This window comes from Nycticebus coucang, chromosome 5 (assembly GCF_027406575.1).
Source record: "Nycticebus coucang isolate mNycCou1 chromosome 5, mNycCou1.pri, whole genome shotgun sequence".
In the NCBI taxonomy this organism is placed as follows: Eukaryota; Metazoa; Chordata; class Mammalia; order Primates; family Lorisidae; genus Nycticebus; species Nycticebus coucang.
Genome location: NC_069784.1, coordinates 51,073,292 through 51,097,103, shown reverse-complemented (window position 1 = coordinate 51,097,103; position 23,812 = coordinate 51,073,292). Strand labels below are relative to the sequence as shown.

The following is a 23,812-nucleotide window of genomic DNA, read 5'->3' as shown; positions in this document are numbered from 1 at the left end:
ATCACTTGTTCTTTTCTTGCTTATACATTTGAGTTCTCTGTGGATTCTGGTTATTAAACCTTTGTCAGAGACATAACCTGCAAAAATCTTCTCCCATCCCGAGGGCTGTCTGCTTGCTTTACTTACTGTGTTTTGGCTGTGCAGAAGCTTTTTAGTTTGATCAGATCCCAATAATGTATTTTTGGTGTTGCTTCAATTGCTAGGGGGTCTTCCTCATAAAATATTCACCCAAGCAGATTTCTTCAAGTGTTTTCCCTGCACTTTCTTCTAGTATTTTTATAGTTTCATGTCTTAAGTTTAAATCTTTAATTCAGTGAGAGTCTATCTTAGTTAATGGTGAAAGATGTGGGTCCAGTTTCAGTCTTCTACAGGTCGCCATCCAGTTCACCCAGCACCATTTGTTAAATAGGGAATCTTTTCCCCGCTGAATGTTTTTAATTGGCTTATCAAAGATCAAATAACAGTAAGTAGCTGGGTTCATCTCTTGGTTCTCTATTCTGTTCCATACATCTACCTCTCTGTTTTTGTGCCACTAACATGCAGTTTTGATCATTATCAATTTATAGTATAATCTGAGGTCTGGTAGCATGATGCCTCCTGCTTTGTTTTGATTTCTGAGCAATGTCTTGGCCATTCAAGGTTTTTTCTGATTCCATATAAAACGAAGCATTATTTTTTCTAGATCTTTAAAGTATGACAGTGGAGCTTTAATAGGGATTGCATCAAAATTGTATATTGCTTTGGGTAATATGGACATTTTAACAATGTTGATTCTTCCCAGCCATGAGCTGGGTATGTTTTTCCATCTGTTAACATCTTCAGCTATTTATTTATTTATTTTTTTTGTAGAGACAGAGGAGTCTCACTGTACCGCCCTTGGGTAGAGTGCTGTGGCATCACACGGCTCACAGCAACCTCCATCTCCTGGGCTTATGCGATTCTCTTGCCTCAGCCTCCCGAGCAGCTGGGACCACAGGCGCCCACCACAACGCCCGGCTATTTTTTTGTTGCAGTTTGGCAACGGGGCTGGGCTTGAACCCGCCACCCTCAGCATATGGGGCCGGTGCCCTACTCACTGAGCCACAGGTGCCGCCCCATCTTCAGCTATTTCTTTTCTTAGAGTTTCATAGTTCTCTTTATAGAGATCTTTCACATTCTTTGTTAGGTAAACTCCCAAATATTTCATCTTCTTTGGCACTACTGTGAACAGAACAGAGTCCTTGACTGTTTTTTCAGCTGACTATTGTTGGTAGATATAAAGGCTACAGATTTACAAGTGTTGATTTTGTAACCTGAGACGCTGCTGTATTCCTTTATCACTTGTAAGAGTTTTGTAGTACAGTCCCTGGTGTTTTCCAGATATACAATCATATCGTCCGCAAAGAGTGAAAGTTTGATCTCCTCTGACCCTATATGGATACCACTGATCACCTTACAAAAACTCAGGCCAGATATCTGCTGCATACAAGAAACTCATCTTACCTTAAAAGATAAAGATACAGTCAGGGTGAAGGGATGGTTATTTATATTTCAGGCAAATGGAAATCAGAAAAAAGCAGGTGTTGCAATTCTATTTGCAGATACAACAGGCTTTAAACCAACAAAAGTAATGAAAGATAAGGATGGTCACTTCATATTTGTTAAGAGTTAACACTCAACATGATAAGATTTCAATTATTAACATTTATGCACCCAAACAGACTGCACCTCAATTTATAAGAGAGATTCTAACAGACATGAGCAACTTGATTTCCTCCAGCACCATAATAGTCTGAGATTTTAACACTCCTTTGGCAGTGCTGGATAGATCCTCCAATAAAAAACTCAGCAAAGAAATTTTAGACTTAAACTTAACCATTCAACAATTGGATTTAACAGACATCTACAGAACATTTCATCCTAACAAACTTGAATACACATTCTTCTCATCAGCCCATGGAACATCCTCCAAAATTGATCACATCTTGGGTCACAGATGTCTAACCTCAGCAAATTTAAAAGAATAGAAATTATTCCTTGCATCTTCTCGGACCATAATGGAATAAAAGTTGAACTCAGTAAGGACAGGAATCTGAATACTAAATAACCTTATGCTGAAGGATAGCTGAGTCACAGACAAGATTAAGAAGAAAATTATCAAATTTTGGAACAAAATGATAATAAAGACGAATTATTAGAACCTCTGGGATACCACAAAGGCAGTCCTAAGAGGGAAATTTATAGCATTGCAAGCCTTCCTCAAGAGAAGGGAAAGAGAGGAAGTTAACAACTTAATGGGACATCTCAAGCAACTGGAAAAGGAAGAAAACTCCAATACCCAACCCAGCAGAAGAAAAGAAATAACCAAAATTAGAGCAGAATTAAATGAAATTGAAAACAAAAGGATTATATAACAGATCAATAAATCAAAAAGTTGGTTTTTTGAAAAGGTCAATAAAATAGATAAACCTTTGGCTAACCTAACCAGGAAAAAAAAAAAAAAAGAATAAAATCTCTAATCTCATCAATCAGAAATGGCAAAGATGAAATAACAATAGGCTCCTCAGAAATTCAAAAAATCCTTAATGAATACTACAAGAAAGTCTATTCTCAGAAATATGAAAATTTGAAGGAATTAGACCAATTCTTAGAAGTGCAACACCTTCCTAGACTTACACAGAATAAAGTGGAAACGTTGAACAGGCCTATATCAAGTTCTGAAATAGCATCAACTATACAAAATCTCCCTAAAAAGAAAAGCCCAGGACCAGATGGCTTCACATCAGAATTCTACCAAACCTTTTAAAAGGAACTAGAATCTGTATTACTCAACCTTTTCCAAAATATTGAAAAAGAAGGAATACTACCCAACACATTCTATGAAGCAAACATCACCTTGATCCCCAAACCAGGAAAAGACCCAACAAGAAAATAAAATTATAGACCAGTATCACTAATGAATATTGATGCAAAAACATTCAACAAGATCCTACCAAACAGAATCCAGCAATACATCCAACAAATTATATACCGTGACCAAATGAGTTTTATCCCAGGGTCTCAAGGCTGGTTCAATATACATAAATCTATAAATATAATTCATCACATAAACAAAATAAAAAACAAAGACCATATGATTCTCTCAATTGATGCAGAAAAAGCTTTTGATAATGTCCAGCATCCCTTCATGATCAGAACACTTAAGAAAATTGGTATAGAAGAAACATTTCTTAAACTGATAGAGGCCATCTACAGCAAACCCACAGCCAATATCGTACTGAATGGAGTTAAATTGAAATCGTTTCCACTCAGATCAGGAACCAAGCAAAGTTGCCCATTGTCTCCACTGCTTTTCAACATTGTAATGGAAATCTTAACCATCGCTATCAGGCAAGAAAAGGACAGCTATTTAATTTAAAACTTCAATTCAAAAATCACTTTGCAAAGGGACATTAGAAATATTGGGAGTATGCTGGGACACAGTGGCTGAAGCCTGTAATCCTAGCACTCCAAGAGGCAGAGACAGGTGAATTACCTTCAGCTCAAGAGTTCCAGACCAGCCTGAGCAAGAGCAAGACCCCATCTCTAAAACTAGCCGGGCGTTGGTGCTCGCTTCAGCAGCACATATACTAAAATTGAACGATACAGAGAAGATTAACATGGCCCCTATGCAAGGATGACACACAAATTCGTGAAGCGTTCCACATTTAAAAAAAAAAAAAAAAACTAGCTGGGCATTGTGGCAGACACCTGTAGTCCCAGCTACTCAGGAGGTTGAAGCAAGAGGATCACCTGTGCCTAAGAGTTTGAGGTTTCTGTGAGCTATGATGCCCTGGCACTCTACCGAGGGCAACAAAATGAGCCTCTGTCTCAAAAAAAAAAAAAAAAGAAATATTGGGAGTAAAAGATAACCTACTAACAAAAGAACTAATAGATTTGACTGGACCAGTAGTCTGAAAAATAAGATATGCGTACCCTAGAGATGGGGGAAGTACAAGACCATCCCTAGAGTATTGGAAGACATCTTTACACATCCGCATATTCACAATGTAAAAAAAAAATTATGCTTTACTGAGAGTTACTGTATGTGTGTATGATTCAATAGTTGTGAGTTTATATAATTTATAACTTATAAATATTTATGAAGAGGAAGGGTGTATGCTCAAAAGCGTCAAAAGTGTTTTTCTTGGGGCATACATTTTTTTAGGTTTGGACGGTCTTGCTTTATCCCTCTATATTTCACAGAGTAGGATATATTACATATACCCCCAAGGGTACATAATATGCTGGAAAAATGCTAAAAAACAGGATAAACCTGACCTGACATCTTCCTGGCATCCCATCTGCACACATCTCTATGGTAAGTGGTATTCATTCTTCTCTGAGACACCTTGGTGAACATGTCTTAGGATGAAAGAGGCCACAAAATGATGGCCTGGGTTCTGGGTTTCATGCCGGCTCTCTGTCATCTTACCATTTGACCATGGGCCCACCACTTCACTCTTCCAGGCCTCCTGGGCTCCTTCCTACTAGTATTTTGTTACTGACATGTTAAGTTTTTCATCCCACCCTCCCCTGCTTCCTGCCCTGGTACATCATTCTTCCAACTAGAACATCCTAGCCACCCGGCTCAACCAAGCTCAGCCTCCCTTCCCCATCTCTGATGAGGTCTGGACTTTGCATTCCTTCAGTCTCCATGGACTGAATAGCTGTACAATGCTAACGGGCACTTGCTGGAAGTACTTTCAGGTCACTTCCAGGGTCCCCCCCAGTTACTTCTAGATAGTCTGGAAGCTCCTATGGGTTAAGTGCCTAGGGCAACATTATGCATGAAAGACCAAAATCTGCCATCACATAATCATGATGACAGTCCCTAGCCCTGTCCTTGACCCAATCAGCAATTCAATAATTTGGGGGGAAAATTAACAGAAGGCAAAATTATCCACATAATTTTATATTATGAAGATATATTATCTAGCAAAAGAAAATAACGTTGAGACCATCCCCAGGTAAACCAGGCTATGAGAAAAATAGTTCTGGATTCAGCAGGAACAAAATGAGGAACTGAAGACAGCACAGAGAAGTGCTGACTCACGCTGGTAGAATGCCCCTCTCACTCAAAGCAGCGGAGTCCACATCCCAGGCATGACCAACCCGTCAAAATAATTAGTAATGAAACAAGCTAGGATATGAAATGCACTTGCAGCCTAGCACTGTTAGTTAATATTATTACCCTCATTCCATCAAGTATACCAGAACTAACAGGAGAAATGATGTATCTTTATCTGCAAATGTTGGGGGCTCCAGGGCAGAATTTTCACCTACCCAAAGCAGGCTGAGATTTGGCTTCCCTTTTCAGGTTTTGTCAACATCCCTAAAGGTTCTATAACATACTTCCCATCAGGGCAGTGGTTCTCAACCTTCCTAATGCCACAGCCCTTTAATACAGTTCCTCTGGGTCGCAACCCACAGGTTGAAAACCACTGCATCAGGAGGAAAGGTAAGATTCAATTCCCAAGCCTTATGGTGCTCTTCTAAGCAAGTAGTATGGTGTAAGGGATAAATTAGTAGAGCTGGGGCTTTGACAAAGTTAGATATCTTGTCTTTTTCCTACCGATGACTATTTTTGCACTCTTAAAAAACGATATACTTGGCTCGAGGCCCGTAGCACAGTGGTTACGGCATTGGCCACATACTCCAAGACTGATGGGTTTGAACCTGCCCTGGCCCAGCTAAACAACAATGACAACTGCAACAAAAAAAATAGCCGGGTGTTGTGGTGGGCACCTATAGTCCTAGCTACTTGGGAGGCTGAGGCAAGAGAATCAAGAGTTTGAGGTTGCTGTGAGCTGTGACACCACAGCACTCTACCAAGGGCGGCATAATGAGACTCTGTCTCAAAAAAAAAAGAAAAAAATGATATACTTTTGAAGCCCTAAATATTCTAATCTGTTAAAAAAAAAATTATTAGGTAACCTATGGTCCCATAGTCAACAAAGCACTAGTTTAGAACCATATTTTACTGTGACCTATAGTAAAAAATAGATCTTATACCAGAACTCGATATTCACAAATTTATGTACATAGCAAAAACAAAAATTTCAAGAAACACTGTTTATCCTTACTCTGTGATATTCTCTATTCTACTCTTTTTTTTCCCTAAGAATGTCTGAAACCTCCCCATTTGGTTTCATAACCACTAGTGGTCACATTCTGCAGTTTTAGAAACACTGAACTACAGCGTTCAGTAAGAAATGTGGCTCTGCAGTCAGACTCAGCACCACCATTAATTAGCTGCACGGTCTTGGGTGAGCTACCCAGAGTTCATCATCTTTTAAACTGAGATTCAAGTGCTAGGGTTTTCTGAGGGTTAAATAAGATAATGCATGTAAAGCATTTAACTTGACAAAATAAGCCCTCAAAATGTTATGGTGATGAGCAATAATATCGATATCATTATGAGTAAGTTCAAAGACTCTTAAAAAAAAGGCAAAATAAATGAAAAGTGGCTAAAAGAAAGGAGCAGGCTCACCTGTAAGCATCCATAACCAGCAGGACTGATAACCGGTTAACCCAGACCTGGGTGGGATATGCTCATGGAAGTTCCACACAGGGTTTTGTCTGCTTTCTTCACAATATTCCCTAGCAACTACAGCAGTGTCCATCATTTCTTTGTTGAAGAAATTAATACATCCAGAGGTCACCTCTATGCACTGGAAGAGCTGTGAAGAGACCCCTGCCAAGCACGCATAGCACCCCCTGTCTAAAAATTCAAACACCTTGAGGTGCTCTAAGCTAGTGGTTCTCAAAGTGTACTTCCCAAAATAGCTGCAGCATTACCAGGGAGCCTGTCAGAAATGCAAATTTCCACATCCCACTCCAGGCCTATCATATCAGAAATTCTGGGGGTTGGCCCAGTAATCTGTGTTCTATTAGGCCCTTTAAAACTTAATTCACACTCAAGTTTGAAAAACACTATTATAAACCTTGATGATTTAGGAACCAAAAGCCATCTCCAGGAGCTACATGTATAACCAAGAGACTCCCACAATGTTTACTGGTCCCAGGAACTAGTTGCTCATGTAGTTCAACCCAGACTCTTCAGAGTTAGCTGCAACGTCCAGGAACATACCCAGTAACTGCTTCTCCTTAGCTTACCAACTAAGCTAGGCAAAAGAGACCCTCTAAAGCAACTACTCTAATATTCAACACAAGGCCTGACTCCGAAAGGAAGGCAAAACCTATGTGTTAAGTGATGTTTTATTTAATCACATTTCCTGAGTTCACAATGTCCATTCCAGGACTTCTAGAATACGGGCTCAGGGTGCTTCCTCAAACTTCACATTAGACCTCAAAAAATGAACTGGGTCCCCTAGCCAATCTGCACACAGGAATCTTGCACCTAAGTTACAATGGCACTGCTCTACCAAAGCTCACCTTGTGTTTGATCATTTGCTAAAATAATGAGACCTTATTAAGCATTCATTTTGTGCACAGATACGCGCTTCAGAAAAAGATAAGCAGATAACTAAAACTCCAAAGTTAAGGTTGGTTATGTGTGGATAAATCAAATAATACATACTTGTATCCCCAGATTGAGCCTACCTCTGCAAAAGCCATGGAAAAAGCTTGGTAATTTCTATTAAACCTTAATTTCCCAAAAGGCACCTTAGTCAGAAGCTCTGCATTGCCACCAAGTCACAGTCAGACACAAGATATAGGAAAAAAAAAAAACGGTTTTTATCAAATGACAGGAAAACATAACTATCTTCTTATAACTCTAGAAAGGATTTCTAAGCATACTTTCTTTCCGAGGATAAAGGAATACCTACCTTTAAAACAGAAGAGTCCATATATCTGCCAATACAATAATGATCCAGTTATACACCAAGAAGCAGACAGAAGATGTGGCTTTGGTGCTCCCAGCTAGCCCTAAGATCTGTAGTGAGACACTGCATTAGGCCTGACAGGGCCTCTGCCTCATCTCTGCAAGTGAACACATGGCCTTGTCTCCATAAAAGATACAATGCACATGGAAGCGTTTTGTGACTATTACATACGAATTTATCTCTGTGAACTGATTTCTTCCCTCCCACTCAGTGACTAAAATGTTTTATGTTAGAAAGTACCATATATGTGGTTAAAAACAGTTTTGACAAAAGTATAAACTAAAGAAGATACTGGACTCGGCGCCTGTGGCTCAAGCGGCTAAGGCACCAGCCACATACACCTGAGCTGCTGGGTTTGAATCCAGCCCAGACCTGCCAAACAACAATGACGGCTGCAACCAAAATATAGCGAGGCGTTGTGGCAGGCACCTGTAGTCCCAGCAACTTGGGAGGCGGAGGCAGGAGAACTGCTCGAGCCCAGGAGTTGGAGGTTGCTATGAGCTGTGATGCCACAGCACTCTACCCAGGGTGACAGCTTGAGGCTCTGTCTCAAAAAAATAAAATAAATAAAAATAAATAAATAAATAAAAAAGAAACTGAATATTTACATACACATAAGACAATATAAAGCCACAGAAGGCTTTAAGTGACAAAAGAGTTAGAAAAATGACCCACATTGGCCCCTCCTGGTTTGGGCAGGGATTTGAGCAGGAAAGACATGGTATTTAAGAAGAAAATTCGTTAAAAAAAAAAAGTAAATTGAATTCTTTCAAAACTTCACAAAAGATTAGAAGACATTTGGGAACAAAGGATGCAGAGGACTGTTTTTGTCAGATCTGACTTATCCTGTGCTGTGGGTATACTGTCTTTTCATGTGGCCTCAAAGAAATAGTTTAGCCATTATTGTTGATAATGATGAGCAGATGCTGATGGGATGACTACACATCAACAGTTCTCAGACTCAGGTCTTGTGCAATTGGGTGTGTCGATCTATGTCACTCCACAGATGGTTATTAAACTAGTTACAACTTCCCTAAGTCTTTTCACTAGACCTATGCAGCATTCTGGGCAGCTATTCTCTGCCAATTGAGAATAGGCACTATTATGAAAAAAGTTTTCAAAACCGTCATTCCAAAATCTATTACTCCTCCCAACATAAGCACACGTTCTCACTCTCAAGTCAGAGATGTTGAACTTTTAATTTAGATATGCCCCTTTTCAAATTTAAAATTTTATCAAAACCATATATATTTCTTTACTACAGTGAACGTAACAAATCTATTCATTTCAACCTGTCTTGAAATAAAAAAAAATAACATACTCCCAATATTCTATTAAGAAAATTACATCCATTTAGAGGCTGAGGCAGGTAGACTACCTGAGCTCAGGAGTTCAAGATCAGCCTGACCTAGAACGAGACCCCATCTCTAAAAATAGCCCAGCATTGTAGCGGACACCTGTAGTCTCAGCTACACTGGAAGCTGAGGCAAGAGGATCATGCAAGCCCAAGAGTCGGAGGTTGCTGTGAGTGTTGAACTCTACTGAGCGCAACAAAGTGAGACTGTCTCAAAAAAAAAGAAGGCAGAAGGCTCCCTTAAACAAAAGCCCAACTTGTGAAATGATGCACCACTGAGGAAAGGCAAGCACAGTTTCACGTATTAACAGACTAAACAAGGCAGGGGCTCTTGTATAAGTTATCAGCCTCAGAATTAGTAAGCTAAACTAAAGTGTAATATGTGAGTCTGCTCATTTTTCTTTCTTTCCCCATGAACATTGGCAGAATTAAAATTTCAGCCATCATGCATTTTCTTCCCTGAAATATATCAGTTACAGTTCCCACAGAGGCTCAATACTCATTTCCTTATGGGTGTATGTGTAAAACTACCATAACAAAACATTTTCTATTTCCTCATTTTGATTAAAAGAAGAAATGCTAAACTGCACTTACATAAGTGACAGCGCAATACTGACATGCCCATATGCATACAGGATTTGTATTCTTTTTGAATTTAACATTATAATGATTAAGGGGAGAAATGTCAACAACTAGGAAATAAAATTACATCAAAAGTGTACACAGTACAAGCTTTTCTTGAGAAATTTTAGGGAAGCTTTAGGAAATAATAAAATAACTTCAGCCTACTCAGGAAGGACTAAGACTCAGCCATTAAAAAAATGGCTGAGGAAAAACACTGAGAAATAGACATCAGAAAATACAAAATACCTATAAATGAACATGGCAGTATGGACCCACTGGCAGGGCATATGAAAGGTGTGATAGGTTAAGCAGAGTCAGCCCAGTTCTGCCTATCTCATTTTGGATCAACACCCTGTCTAGGTAATGGGGAAAAGTGATTAATAAACCAGGCACAGAACGCTTTAAGAAAAGCCAACTGGGGTGGCGCCTATGGCTCAGTGAGTAGGGTGCCAGCCCCATATACCGAGGGTGGTGGGTTCGAACCCAGCCCCAGCCAAACTGCAACAAAAAAATAGCCGGGCGTTCTGGTGGGCACCTGTAGTCCCAGCTACTTGGAGGCTGAGGCAAGAGAATTGCGTAGGCCAAGGAGGAGTTAAGAGGTTGCTGTGAACTGTGATGCTACAGCACTCCACTGAGGGCAATAAAGTGAGACTTTGTGTCTAAAAAAAAAAAAGAAAAGCCAACTGACCCATCTGGGAAAGAGTCCTCAAATTCTGCTTCATGACTGTCATGCTCTGACAATGCTTACCAAAAAGAAATAAGAGAATCCTTCTATATCATGAGGCACAGAATTCAGATTTAGGGACATTATGGAGGAAGTAATGAAGTATAATGAAATAAGAAACACCTCGGAAATCAGAATCTGGGTTCTAGCCCTGGCTTTGCCATATACTAACCATGTGATCTAGAGGAATTCCCTGAAACTATTTGAGACTATTTATTCTCATCTGTACAACTAAAATACAGTTGAATTCTGCTAAGCACCCCTCCACCCTTAGCAGAGTTCATCTGTGGCTCAATTAAGATCACGTCTACTGGCTGAGCACGGTAGCTTCTGCCTGTAATCCTAGCACTCTGGGAGGTTAAGGTGGGTGGATTGCCTGAGCTCAGGAGTTCCAGACCAGCCTGAGCAAGAGTTAGACCCATGTCTACTAAAAATAGAAAAACTAACCAGGCATTGTGGCAGGCACCTATAGTCCCAGCTACTCTGAGGCAAGAAGATTGCTTGAGCCCAAGAGTTTGAGGTTGCTGTGAGTTATGACGCCACGGCACTGTACCAGGGTGACGGAGAGAGACTCTGTCTCAAAAAAAAAAAAAAAAAATCATGCCTCCTAAGGTATTATACTTACAACATAGTAAGCATTATTAAGCATAAAATATTTCCAGTCCAAACTTCTGTGAATCAGAAAATCCTCACCATCTGACAACATAATTCAAATGCACATACATCTGTATTATCCTGAGGGCTCTTCCCCCAGCACAAATGGGAGTGAGAGGTGTAAGTATGTTAGGTCAGAATATCTACATTGAACAACTTTTTAGAAACAATTAAAAACAATTTCCACACAACAATTTCTACACTGGCTTTGTTACTCAGTGATTCAGCCATGCTCAGGAATTACAAGCAAGTGCAATAATCTCCTCGACCTCCCTTAGCCTCCTGTGGCCCAGCAATCTGACATAGGCCACTTCACATGCCTGATTAGATAAGCTTCCCCAAAGCCAAAAACCAACTACTTCTAACATTACAAAATTAATTTCCATGAAGACTCAAGAGTGAAAGAGGGAAACAAATAATGCAAGGAAATAGGCTCCTAATTATTGGAGAGTCTTCAGCTTTATTTCCAAATCCTTATTTTTTTTCTATGAACCAACAGCTTCCGAGATGAAAAGGGCCAGACACTGCAAACTAAGAATTATGAAAAGAGTTAGAAAAGCTTTTTAATCACACTGAGTTAATCTACAAACTTGAAATTACTAGACAATAGCGCTTTAGGCCGTTCTTTACGTGATCTATAATCTTGCCTTGGTAATGCAGCCAAGCCCAAACGTATTCCCTGCCTGTACCCTCCAAAGAGGGAATTGCCATGAGACTAATGAAGTTTAAGTTTAGGGGACACTTAGGTGTCTATTTCATACTCAGAACCATGCAGGCACAATTAAATGTGTTATTTTCAATATTTAAAAACAATCCTGCAAGTTAGATGTTACTGTTTCCATCATATCATATAAATAAGGGGACTGAGACTTACAGAAATTAAATGGCTTGTCCAATATCATTAGCTATTACAAGTCAAAGCCAGGTATGTCTGATCCCCAAACTCACCAGCTACGCTAAAGTAAAAATCAAAATGTAGCGAGAAAGGGCATCTAAAATTCATTCTGAGATATAATTAAGAATAATGATTGCTGCCATTTATCTCTTTTATTCTCCTTACTACCCCTGTGCATTCTCTCCTGCACCATTCAACTCCTGAAACAGTGGGCTGAAACAACTGCAGCCTGCAGAGGAAGTCAGTATGTTTGAAAGGGCCCACACGTCTAAACAGGCAGGTTTAAAACAGAAGAGATAATCTGGGATTATGTACTAGTGTTAAACATACTTCTCTTATCTATTAGTATAGATGACTACTAGTTTTTAGTAACAAAGAAGATAGTAACAAGGAAAAAAATCACAGAAAAGGCAAGGTTATCACACTTGTTCTGTGATGATCTATGTAGAAATACCACAAACAGTGAATTCCAAAGCTCCAAGGCCAAGTAGGTTAGTACTGGGTAGTTTTAATGACTGGCTATGTCCATTGTTCAGATGCTGAGGCATTCCAGTCATTACATGGCCTCTGACATCGCTTTCAGAATACTACAATAAGAATACAACTGCACAGGCAAGAAAAACCTATTTGTAATTAAAAAGCTAGCATAAAACATTTCTGAGCACAGATATGACTCTGGATTGCTATTTTCAATCTTTCTAAATTTTTTTTATTACCATAAAAGCTACATATTCATTCCTGTTCTTAATCTACCGAAGAATTTCTTTGAGGATCAAGAAGCAACAGGGAAAGAAATGCTAAACCACTTTCCATGGATTACAACAAATATAAATCCATTCCTCTTGGTTACAAAACGATTTAAAAGAACTAAACTCCTCAAAATGAAATTTTGCAACTTAAATCATTCTCATATAATGCAAGTGTTCAGAGTTAAGATATCATACTATATTATTAAGAAGAATAAAATATAAGTCAGTTTAGTACTGTATACAAAACATTATTACATACAAAATTACTTTATCTGTGAGACTACAGGACTCTACCAAGCAGATATTCTGAAGTGTGTCAGCTCTGGAGCCAAGCACTGGTTGCTCTGTACCAGCAGGGTGACCTGCAGGACCACTCTTTGTAAACAAGAATCATAACATCCACTTTAAGGACTAAATGGAACAGGTAATGTACTTTCTTTCCAAGCATCTGCTACATAATAAGCCCTCAGTATATGGAAGCTACTATTACTCATATAAGCTCCATGAAAACAGATGTTTGTGTGTTTTGTTCACTCTACCTTGATCAATTTTCATGCAAATACCTCCAGTTCCTCCAAAGTGACATTCTCATGTGTCTATATTAATTATAACCAAAAATTCTGCTAACTTAGTGTGTACTTCTCTTTTACTATAAAGCAGCTTCAGCCACTTTTGTAGAAAGACAAATTACTGGAAAACGTTTCAAACGTTTTAAAGACATTTGAGTTAATAAATGTACCACTTACATGTTTTGTAAACTGTGTACTTACACATAATTATAAATATCTCAGACTGTAAAAGAAAACCTTTCATAGTGCTCCCACAATGGAAAAACAAAGTCTTAGAAATAATTATAGAGAAAGCAGAAGGGAGTGGCAGGTAGAAAACAGTTTACTAAATCTACAGAATAAAATTTGGAATTTTGCCTTAAAACAAAACAAAAAACCTGACAACCATTTGTTCAAGATTGCCAAAACTTGAGAATAAGCAAACCATAATGGGAAACAAACGTTAAAATATGAAGGCCTTTTCTGAGAAAGTAACTCCACCAATTCTGGCTAATCCAATGGTGAATGGCTAATGACACCAGACCTGCTGGGCTGTCCTAGCTACTATAAAGAAGTCCAAAGGTACACGCAGGAGCTCATAGGCAGATACTTCCTTCGCTAGTGTCCCTGACATCTTCAACGTGGCTACACCTCTCCTCTGCTGCACCCTTACTACTTCTTTTCACTATGGTTGGCTGACATTAACCCTCTTCAGACATCAAAAACCATGGGCTGACATACTGAGACAACACTTGAATCATGAGCATAGTGGAAGAGCTGAGAGCTTGGATTCTGACCTCAACCCTGACCTAGCTTTGAGCACTTTGGCTAGTCACTTTATTTCTTTGGGCTTTGGTTTTCTTATCTATAAAATAAGGATGGATTTTGTGAGGTGGTTCCCGGCCTGAGATCCCAAAATCTCCAGGAGCCCCTGAGGTTGTAATAAGAGACAATGGGGGCTCGGCGTCTGTAGTTCAGTGGTTAGGGCACCAGCCACATACACTGGGGCTGGTGGGTTCGAACCCAGCCTAGGCCTGCTAAACAACAATGACAACTACAACAAAAAAACTGCTGGGAGTTTGGCAGGCTCCTGTACTCCTAGCTACTTGGGAGGCTGAGGCAGGAGGATGGCTTGAGCCCAGGAGCTTGTGGTTGCTCTGAGCTACAACACCATGGCATTGTACCCAGGGCAACAGAGTAAGACTCTGTCTCAGAGAGAGAGAATGTGATTTTATTATTTCAAAATGCCTAACAGAGATAGTTGACTAACTGCTTTAAGACTAGTTAAAATATCCAGCACTCTGGCTTCAGAATATTACTCCACACAGCAACACTGGATGGTACATGCTGATACCTGTCATATCACAGGAAATTTGGCAATAAGAAATTATTCTCAAATTAGTACCACAGAAAATTGCAATATCTGTACTAAACATAATATCCAACCACAAATGTCTGGTTAATAAACAACGAAAAAATGATTTTACACCTATCAGTGCAATTTGTACAGATATATCTTAGAGATACAGCAGGTTCCAGACCTTCACAATAGAACAAGTCACACAAATGTTTTATTTTCCCAGGGCAGTTTATGTTTACATTATACTATAGTCTATTAGGTGTGCAACAGCATTATGTCTAAAAAATGTATATGTACACTTTAATTTAAAAATACTTAGTGGCTAGAAAATGCTGACAGAAACACAAATTGAGCACACACGCTACTGGCAAAATGGCACAATACACTTACTCAATACGGGATTTTTTTTTTTTTGCAGTTTTTGGCCATGGCCAGGTTTGAACCCTCCACCTCCAGGATATGGGGCCCGCGCCCTACTCCTTTGAGCCACAGGCACCACCCCCTCAATACAGGATTGCCACAAACCTTCCATACATAAAAAAACACAGGGTCTGCGGAGCACAGCAGAGCACAGCACAGTAAAATGACATATGCCATAGACAAAATGTCTCCATACTGAAAGTGTATCCCATCAAGGAAACAGCCTCAAATTTAAAACCCTTAAATGTTCTTTAGATCAGGAAATACCAGTGAACAACCCACATGTTGCAAAGGTGAGAAGCTACTATTTGGTAAGTGCCTCACTCATTCACTTTTGATTTTCAAACGTTGAATGCAACAAATTCCAGTCCATACCCCAACATAAAATAACACCACCAACAACAATATCATTTACTACACTTACTATGTGCCAGACACTCTCCAATGAATCTAACAATTATTAACTAGTTTAATCTTCATAACAACCCCAATAATTAAATATTGCTGCTACCCTTATTGTAAAAATAATGAAATTGAGGCACAGAATGTTTAAGAAACTTGCCCAAAGACACAGGGCTAGTAAGTTTAGACCTAGACTTCTAAGTTTAGACCCAATTTCTCCCCCACACCAACGCTAACATCTCTCCCAAAAATAAGTCTCCATAAATACAAACAGTAATATACCCATGCAGAGCCCACAGAAGTTGGGCCATTCACTGGCCACAGCCCAGTGAAGAGTTCATTGCTATGGCCATTTTAGCTTCACTCTTAATAGGAATTCAGTTCCTCTCCCTCCAAATTCAATCTACTTGTCCTGGCAATGGAAATCAACTGAAAGAAGGCAAGGGCCATCAATGCATCAGTCAAGAAGGTGTTTTTTTTTTTAATTAATATTTAATTACACATCGGAAAAATATGTACCTGGAATGAGTGAGATTATGGAGACTGACAGACCCAGCTATGAATCTCAAATAAACCTCTCAAATGCTTCCTAACTGCATTATCCTAAGCATGTTAAAAGCCTCTGTTTCACCATGTACCTACCCACTATGTCACAGGACTGTTGTGAAGTGTAACTACATGAATATACATAAACTACCATAATTTACTGCAGAGTCTCTGGAGCCAGACAGGGGTTTGAATCCTGGCTATTTCCTCACTAAGCACATGACCTGCTCCAACGTTTTTATCTGTAATAGAGATAAAAATGCTGTCTACCCCCAAAGGATGGCCATGTAAATTAAATGAGGAAATATACGTAAAACAGCAGAATGATAGACAAATAGTCTATCTAAAATTCAACTAATGCTTTTTTAAAAAAGAAAAAAAAAGCTAATGTTTAAAAAAATCAAACCACAAAGTTAAGTCCCAGCTCTGTCACTTATTACCTAGGGGTAAACAATGGTACACAAGCCACCTAACCCCTCAGAGGCTCAGTTTCCAGCTAAGTTTTATGAAGATTAAAGGAGGCAATTGTGTAACAGTATTCTGTAAACTATAAATTACCATATAAATGTTGGGGGTTGTTTTGTTCTATAAAAATACTTTTATGTTAATTATATTTACCAACCCTTCCAAATACTAACTTCATCTTTAAAATGGAAAAATTGAGGCAGAGAAATGTTAAGCCAGATAGGGAAGGCTAAGGGTTCCAAAAGTAGGGTGGAGACAAGGGCTGGGCCATAATAAATTCAGACCAGGACAAGGCAGAAACTTCTAATAAGGCCTAAAGGAGATAGATGAAGAGTAATACCCATCAACCTACATTTTAATCAGCTGTTTCACCTGCTGTTTAATGCTCTCAGAGCACAAACTGGGCATAACAATTCTCTTATTCCTCCCAGAAATGGTATTAGAGACCTTAGGGTTAAAAAAGAACTTCACTATCAAATCTCTTTTCCCATTCTTAAATTTATTTTGTGGAAAGGCACACAAACAAAGATCAGTAGACACAAACTCAAGTCTCAGTCTCACTAGCATTCTCTATAAACTATCTCATAAAAAAAAAAAAAGTTGCTATCTTCCAAAAAGGTTTCCTTCTGTCATTGGTCAAAAATGTGCTCATTCCCCAGGTCTCCTCATGCTAAATATGGTAATAGATGGCAAACAACCAGCCCAGTAAATTCCAATGATACTTAAGAAAGCATTCATATTGCCTGAAATTACTCTGAAACAAACACTTGAGACCTGCAGGGCTTCAGCACAGAACAGTTCAGCTGAGAGCAGAATGCCAAAAGCAGTGGGGTGCCTTAAAAACACACAAGCTTGGAAAAAGCAATCTATTCTTCTTTATTGCAACATTCTTCAGCAACAACATTGATCTCCTACCCACTGTGCACATAGCACAGCACTGGGGCAGTGAGAGGAGGGAGGAATGGAAGAAACAGGTGGCGTCCACGGGGTGCCAAAACAACAGGTTGCTTCAGTCATTTCTGTCCTACAACTAATCAATTTGGTGAGGGGAGGGGGAGAGAATCTTAGTCATCCTGTTGTCTAACCAAACTGGCTAGACCACTGCACAGGCTTATCAATGAGGTCAGTGTCAGAATTCGCAATGCATGGTGCACATAGCATTAGTCCTGCCTTTCAGGGCTGTTAAACGCCTCAAACATCTTGGATATCCAGGAAGAAAGGACTGTAGCAGATTATGCCTCACCCACCCAAAATCATATATTTGGCACTAGAATATACCATTTTTCTCGAACATATTTTTGCTTACGTATTAAAATAAATATACATTTCCTGGGCACATAACAACAATGTGTTGATCTGTGATATAGTCAGATTAGAACTTTAAAGTAGCTACAGAAAATACCAGTTAACAATTACTTTAAAAACTGACTAAACTCATTAGAAATCAAAAGTTTAAAAAAATTAACCCATCGAATGAACAATTTTCACCTCCATGTTGGCAGCAGTTTGGCACTATGGCCTGCTAATTACTGCTATACATATTGTGACATATTTAAGATAGGCAAAGTATTAATACCCTTAATAGTTAAAGAGCTTTCAAATCAGTAACTAAAAAAGTGAATACTTTAATGAGTAAAAGACACAGTGGAGCATTCAGAGAAACAAATTAAGATGAAGCAGCATTTAACACTTACCAAATGGTAAAGAATTTTAAAAATAAAACCTAGTGTTGACAATTGTTGGAAACACTGACATTCTCATATGCTGCAAATGAAAGTTTAACTTGGTCAAGCCATATGGAAGGAAATTTGACATTAAATTTGACGTGTGAATCAAAATCCATAAAAGTGGTCCATACTCTTTGACATAATAATTGGACTCCACGGAATTTAAGTTAGGAAATAAATATTCCTACCAAGATTTATGAATAAGCATGTTCATAACAAGATTATTTACAATTATGAAAGTTGGAAACAAAAAAACAGATTTCAGTTTAGATGAAATAAGGTGGATCCTTAAGACAGAACAGAATGGGTTGGGTGTGGTGGCTCATGCCTGTAATCCTAGCACTCTGGGAGGCTTAGGGCAGGAGGATTCCTTGAGACCAGATCTCTTGAGGTCAGGAGTTCCAGACCAGCTTGAGCATATTGAGATCCTACCTCTACTAAAAATAGAAAAGCAGAAAAAAATAGCCAGGCCTTGTGGTAGGCACCTGTAGTCCCAAATACTCAGGAGGCTGGGGCATGAGAGTCTCTATTTTATTTATGTATTCATTTATTTTTGAAACAGAGTCTTACTCTATCACCCTGGGTAGAGACCAAGGTGTCATCATCATAATTCACAGCAACCTGAAACTCTTGGGCTCACGGGATCCTTTTGCTTCAGCCTCTGGAGTAGCTGGGACCCCAGGCGCCCACCACAACACCCAGCTATATTTTTAGAGAGGGGAGTCTGACTATTTCTCAGGCTGGTCTTAAACTCCTGAGCTCAGGCAATTCACCCTCCTCAGCCTCCCAGAGTAATAAGATTACAGGCATGAGCCACTGCCCCCACCTCATCAGGATCTCTTCAGCCCAGGAGTTTGATGCCATAGCACCCAGGGGACACAGTGGGACTCTGTCTCAGTGGAAAACAAGAAAAAAAGAACAGTATGAAGCCATTAAAACCATATTCTTAAAGAATATTTATGTATATGTAGAAATGTTTGTAGTATTTCAAGTGGTGCAAAAGCGGATAATAAAATTGTACATTAGGATCCCATTACAATAACAGAAAAATGATTGAAAATATGAAAAATATTTCTAATAATTAAAGACAGAATAGAAAATTGTGCATATATTATGAATCAAAAACAAAAATACTAAAAATGTATATTAAAATACTAACAGTGGCATAATTGTGATTCTAGATTTTTCAAACATCCTTAATCACTTTTAAATATATTTCATTACATAAAAAAAAAACTTATAAACGTGCCAGAGAAAATCAAAGTATAAATATGAGTTAATTGTGTGTAAATATAAGGAATAATTCTGTTGCTATGTAAACCTACCTTAAACTGTTACAACATTCGTTTTTAGTTACAGCATTTTTCCTTAAATCTCTTAGACAATATATGTCACAGGAGCCACTATACATCTTGTTACTTAATTTAAACAGTAACAGAATGTCTAAGATTTGCCTAAGATTTGTGTGATTCACAGCATATGGTCTTTTCCCTAAATATCCTTAGAAAGATTAGAAAATGCTTTAAATGACAACATAAAGTAAATGTCCTTAATGTTTCCAATTAAAGTAGATCTAGCAAATAAAGTCACGTTCACCACAAAGAAAAATGTAATGAAAAATAATAATCAAAATATACATGTCCTCAAACTTTAGTAAGTCCACGTTTTCTGAACAAAAGCATGTGAGAGAGTAGAATTAAGCAGAAGTGTCTTAGCAACTTACCACATTTACCATTTAGAAAAGTTAACAATTAGCACTATCTAGTTTTGTAACTACTCCATTCAGAAACCCAACAGAAGAGGAGTAGCAATATTCAGTTGTGCATATATTTGAATGTTAGATAAGTATACCAACAGAGCAATCCCTCCCTGGTAGGTACTAGTTAAAATAGACTGCTGAAAAGGCTCAAGGCTTAAAAACCCTTCAGAATCTTTCCACAAAAAAAAAGATAAGAATAAACAGATGAAAAATAAGCACACAACAATTTAAAAATGCACCTGTTTCTGAACAAGGCAGTTTACTATAGAATGTAACCACAGCTTCTCATACAACACATTATTCAGCAAGCAAAACTGAATTTTAAAGGAAAGCTATTTGTTAAAAGACAACATATTATTAAGGAGACAATATCTGACTCCAATCAAAATCTTACCATCATTATTTTCCTTACCTCACAAAACACACACATACACTCCTCCTATGAATAAACATATGGGTGAGAGAGTTACTCCTAACCCAGAAACAGGTTCTGCAACATCCATAGATCCAACCTGTCTTTGTGCAGTAACGAGTCCACCTTGGCACAATGTTTGGCTGATGTATTCAAAGAACCCAGAATTACTGCCCTGCCCAGCTCCCAACATCCAGCAGAAGGAACTGACTTGGAGACCAGAAATTGCCCTAGGCGGGCCTCCTGGGAAAGCTACTTCAGTCTCCAATGAGAAGAGAGACCCTCAGTGCCTGATCTGAAGACCAAGGTACCATAGCTGGGCCAAGGGAGCTCACCTCAAGTTCAGGAGTGACAGGAACAGCAAAATGAAACCCCCCAGGAGCTCCTGCAAACACTTGAGGAGCTAGTTGAGCAGGGTTTTGCCAAGACAAGTACAGAAGGGTGAGGGAGATGTTAGTATGATTAATCAATGTCACCTGAGGCAGCAATGCTGGGCATGACCACACCACACTTCAGTCTTACATGGTGGCTATCACAAGAAGTTCCTTCAGCTACCACCACTGAGATCTGGATCTTCCAAAGAAGAAATTTCCACCATAACTTGTCCTAGATCAGGCTTGGCATCCAGGACTAAGAACACAGCTCTCTGTCTTGCCACAACCCCACTAACAAACATGGCAACATGTGCCAAATTTATACTTACACCCCCACCAGAAAAGGTGGTCTTTGTCCTTTTCCCAATTCAAGTGTTGATACTTCTAAATTACAACAGAGAAAGAAGAAAATGGCAGTCAGTTCACTAGAGCAGAAAAGCCCAACAAGGGTGAGCTGAGGGTTGCTAAGCCCCTGCCCTACTGGGACCTGAGTTTACACCTTAGATCGGATAGCTCTCGGTCACCCTGGTGGCAGGAAACTGCTTTCACAGAGTATAGACAAACGAATAACTAACTGTATTTCATATTCTAGTTTCATCTGTCTTGTCTCTGCGATGCGATGACGTCAGCTCCTTGGGGGCAGGACCATATCCTCTGCTTGGTCAGATTCCCACACATCTACAACAGCAGACTACCCTGCACTTGTTACCCCATGATGCCAAGGGAAACACACAAATTAAGTGTGACAACCCACCACAATACTCCCCAACACACCACTAAGACAGCAGAGCTACGAAAATAATAAATCTTAGAGCTGACAGCTAGGCCTCCCACCAGAGAATTACACAGACACGTACACATTTTCTTATATAAATAATATAAAAATCTCTTTGCTTTTCTCACTCCAAGCTATAGCTCTTATCATCCCCTTTCTTGGCTTTACTCTTTTTTATAAGGCCATGATATATTTTCTGCCATGGAGCTAATATTCCTCTCAAAAAACAGAAGAGAAAAAAGCGGATCTACAACAAGCCTCCTATCACCACCAGTGACTATTGCATCATCTCTCCCATCCCAAGCCCAACAGCATATCTTTTCTGATCTGAAGCCACTTCCTTCCCCTAGCAAGGACATAATATCTTTGTAAGAGTAGTAGTCCTGGGCCCCTTCCTGCAGACTGCTCTGTTCCGCTCAGGAGGCTGCAGATTCCTCCTTTATTCTCCTTTCATTTAATTTGCTCCAGCATCCCACACACCCAAAAGCAGGATTGCCTCAAGCAGGATTGCCGCAAGCAGAATTGCGACCTTTTATCGCCTGGCACTAACACATCTGAGGGAAATTCCTGACACCAGATATGTGCTCATGGGCTAACAAAGCAGACATCCTCAAAGGAAGCATCACTCACAAGGATGGAGGACAGAATTCCTTAGTTGCTTAGTGGACACCAAAAATGCTGCAGCCTCTATGCACTCTAGAATCTCAGGTAACATTCTGATGGAGAGATAAAGAGGCCTCCACCAAAATCATGCAGGACACACACATTAGTCCTGAGACATAGGATGGTAGCAGATTAAAAAAAAAGAAGACGACGACAAAACAAACAACTTTACTATCTTTATACAGAGCCACTTCCTTTTCTATAGTAAACTAGGCATTCAGCAAGGGGATAAAAATGACCACAGGACCCAATCAAAGCAACCCACCTCTAGCACTATCAAAGAACAAACAAAAACCCAACCCAACCAAACAGCAACAAAAAACCTTGACTTCCCTAGAGTCACTCTCCACAGTCATTTTAAAACTTCCCTAATATAATAATCACCTGACTAATTCTTAAACATACAAATTCCCAGACACCAATCCAGACCCACTGAGTCAGAATCTCCAAAACACGCAGGTATTCTTATCCTAAGAGAGGTAAGGGAAACACTGCCCCACAAACGCTTTGCTCCCACCAGTGTTCACCTGTAGGAAGCTATGAAACATACAAGGCTAAGGTGGTTCACGTAAGCCATCATACCTAAGGACCAGATGGGACCAGCTTCATGGAGGGGTGAGTGTCAGTTCAGTAGAGGGTATGTAAAGCACCCCTTTTTGGATCCTGAGAAGAGTCAATGGGTGTAAGTCCAGAGGAGGCAGATTACAGTTGAATATAAGAAGATCTTTCTAAGAATTAGAGCTGGCCAAGGACACAGAATCAGCTGCAGAGAGGGTATGCTCTTTCTTGAACTGGATGCTATCAGAGGATCAGATCCATCAGGAGATGGATAGAGGGACTAGATGAATTTTAAGGTTCATGCCAATGCATAAGACAGCAATTAAAAAAGGACAGCATACAAGTCTGTAGGTGGGGACAGCTTTCAACTGATCCTATCTCCTCGAAGGAAAAAAGGCACACCCAGACTCACCATCAGACTCACCTACTCAATGTCCCAGAAGTGGCAAAAGTGCTGTGACCAAGGCCTGCTACTCAACTGACAATGAATTTTGGGTACATCCCACACACACATGTTCTACAGCACAGAGAAGGGATGTCTCTGCTCTCAAGGAGGAAATTCTTGTGGTGGAGTGAACTCATATCCTATGTGGTTGTCTCAGATATTCATTTATCCTATCTTACCTTTAGTTTTTATTGGTAGAGTGTTTGGGGAACTTTCTTGGTGGGGAAAAAACAAATATACTTTACTCAATGTACACATTCTCTCAGTCTAGTATAAGTTTCCAATATCTAGCCCAAGATGAAAAATCTCAAAAGAGTTTATTAAAACAAACAAAAATTTAATTAACTCTTTAATTTTAAAAAGAGTATTCTAAAAACAACTAGTCCCCAAAATGACAAATGTACAATAAGATGTGGCAACCCTAAACACAATGATAAAAATTTCTGGCCTAGTAATACAGGAAGCAGTGGGGCAAATCTGAGTGAGAGGC

The 23,812-nt window shown here is 39.3% G+C and overlaps 1 protein-coding gene and 1 non-coding gene across 4 annotated transcripts in view; one reads left to right on the top strand and one right to left on the bottom strand.

Moving 5' to 3' along the window:
• Window positions 1-23,812, bottom strand: part of NOTCH2 (notch receptor 2) — a 155,013-nt gene that overhangs the window by 126,544 nt on the left and 4,657 nt on the right. The gene's annotated exons all lie outside the window — the stretch shown is intronic.
• Window positions 3,585-3,690, top strand: LOC128586933 (U6 spliceosomal RNA). Its single transcript, XR_008380389.1, has one exon. It is a non-coding gene; the product is annotated as a U6 spliceosomal RNA (small nuclear RNA).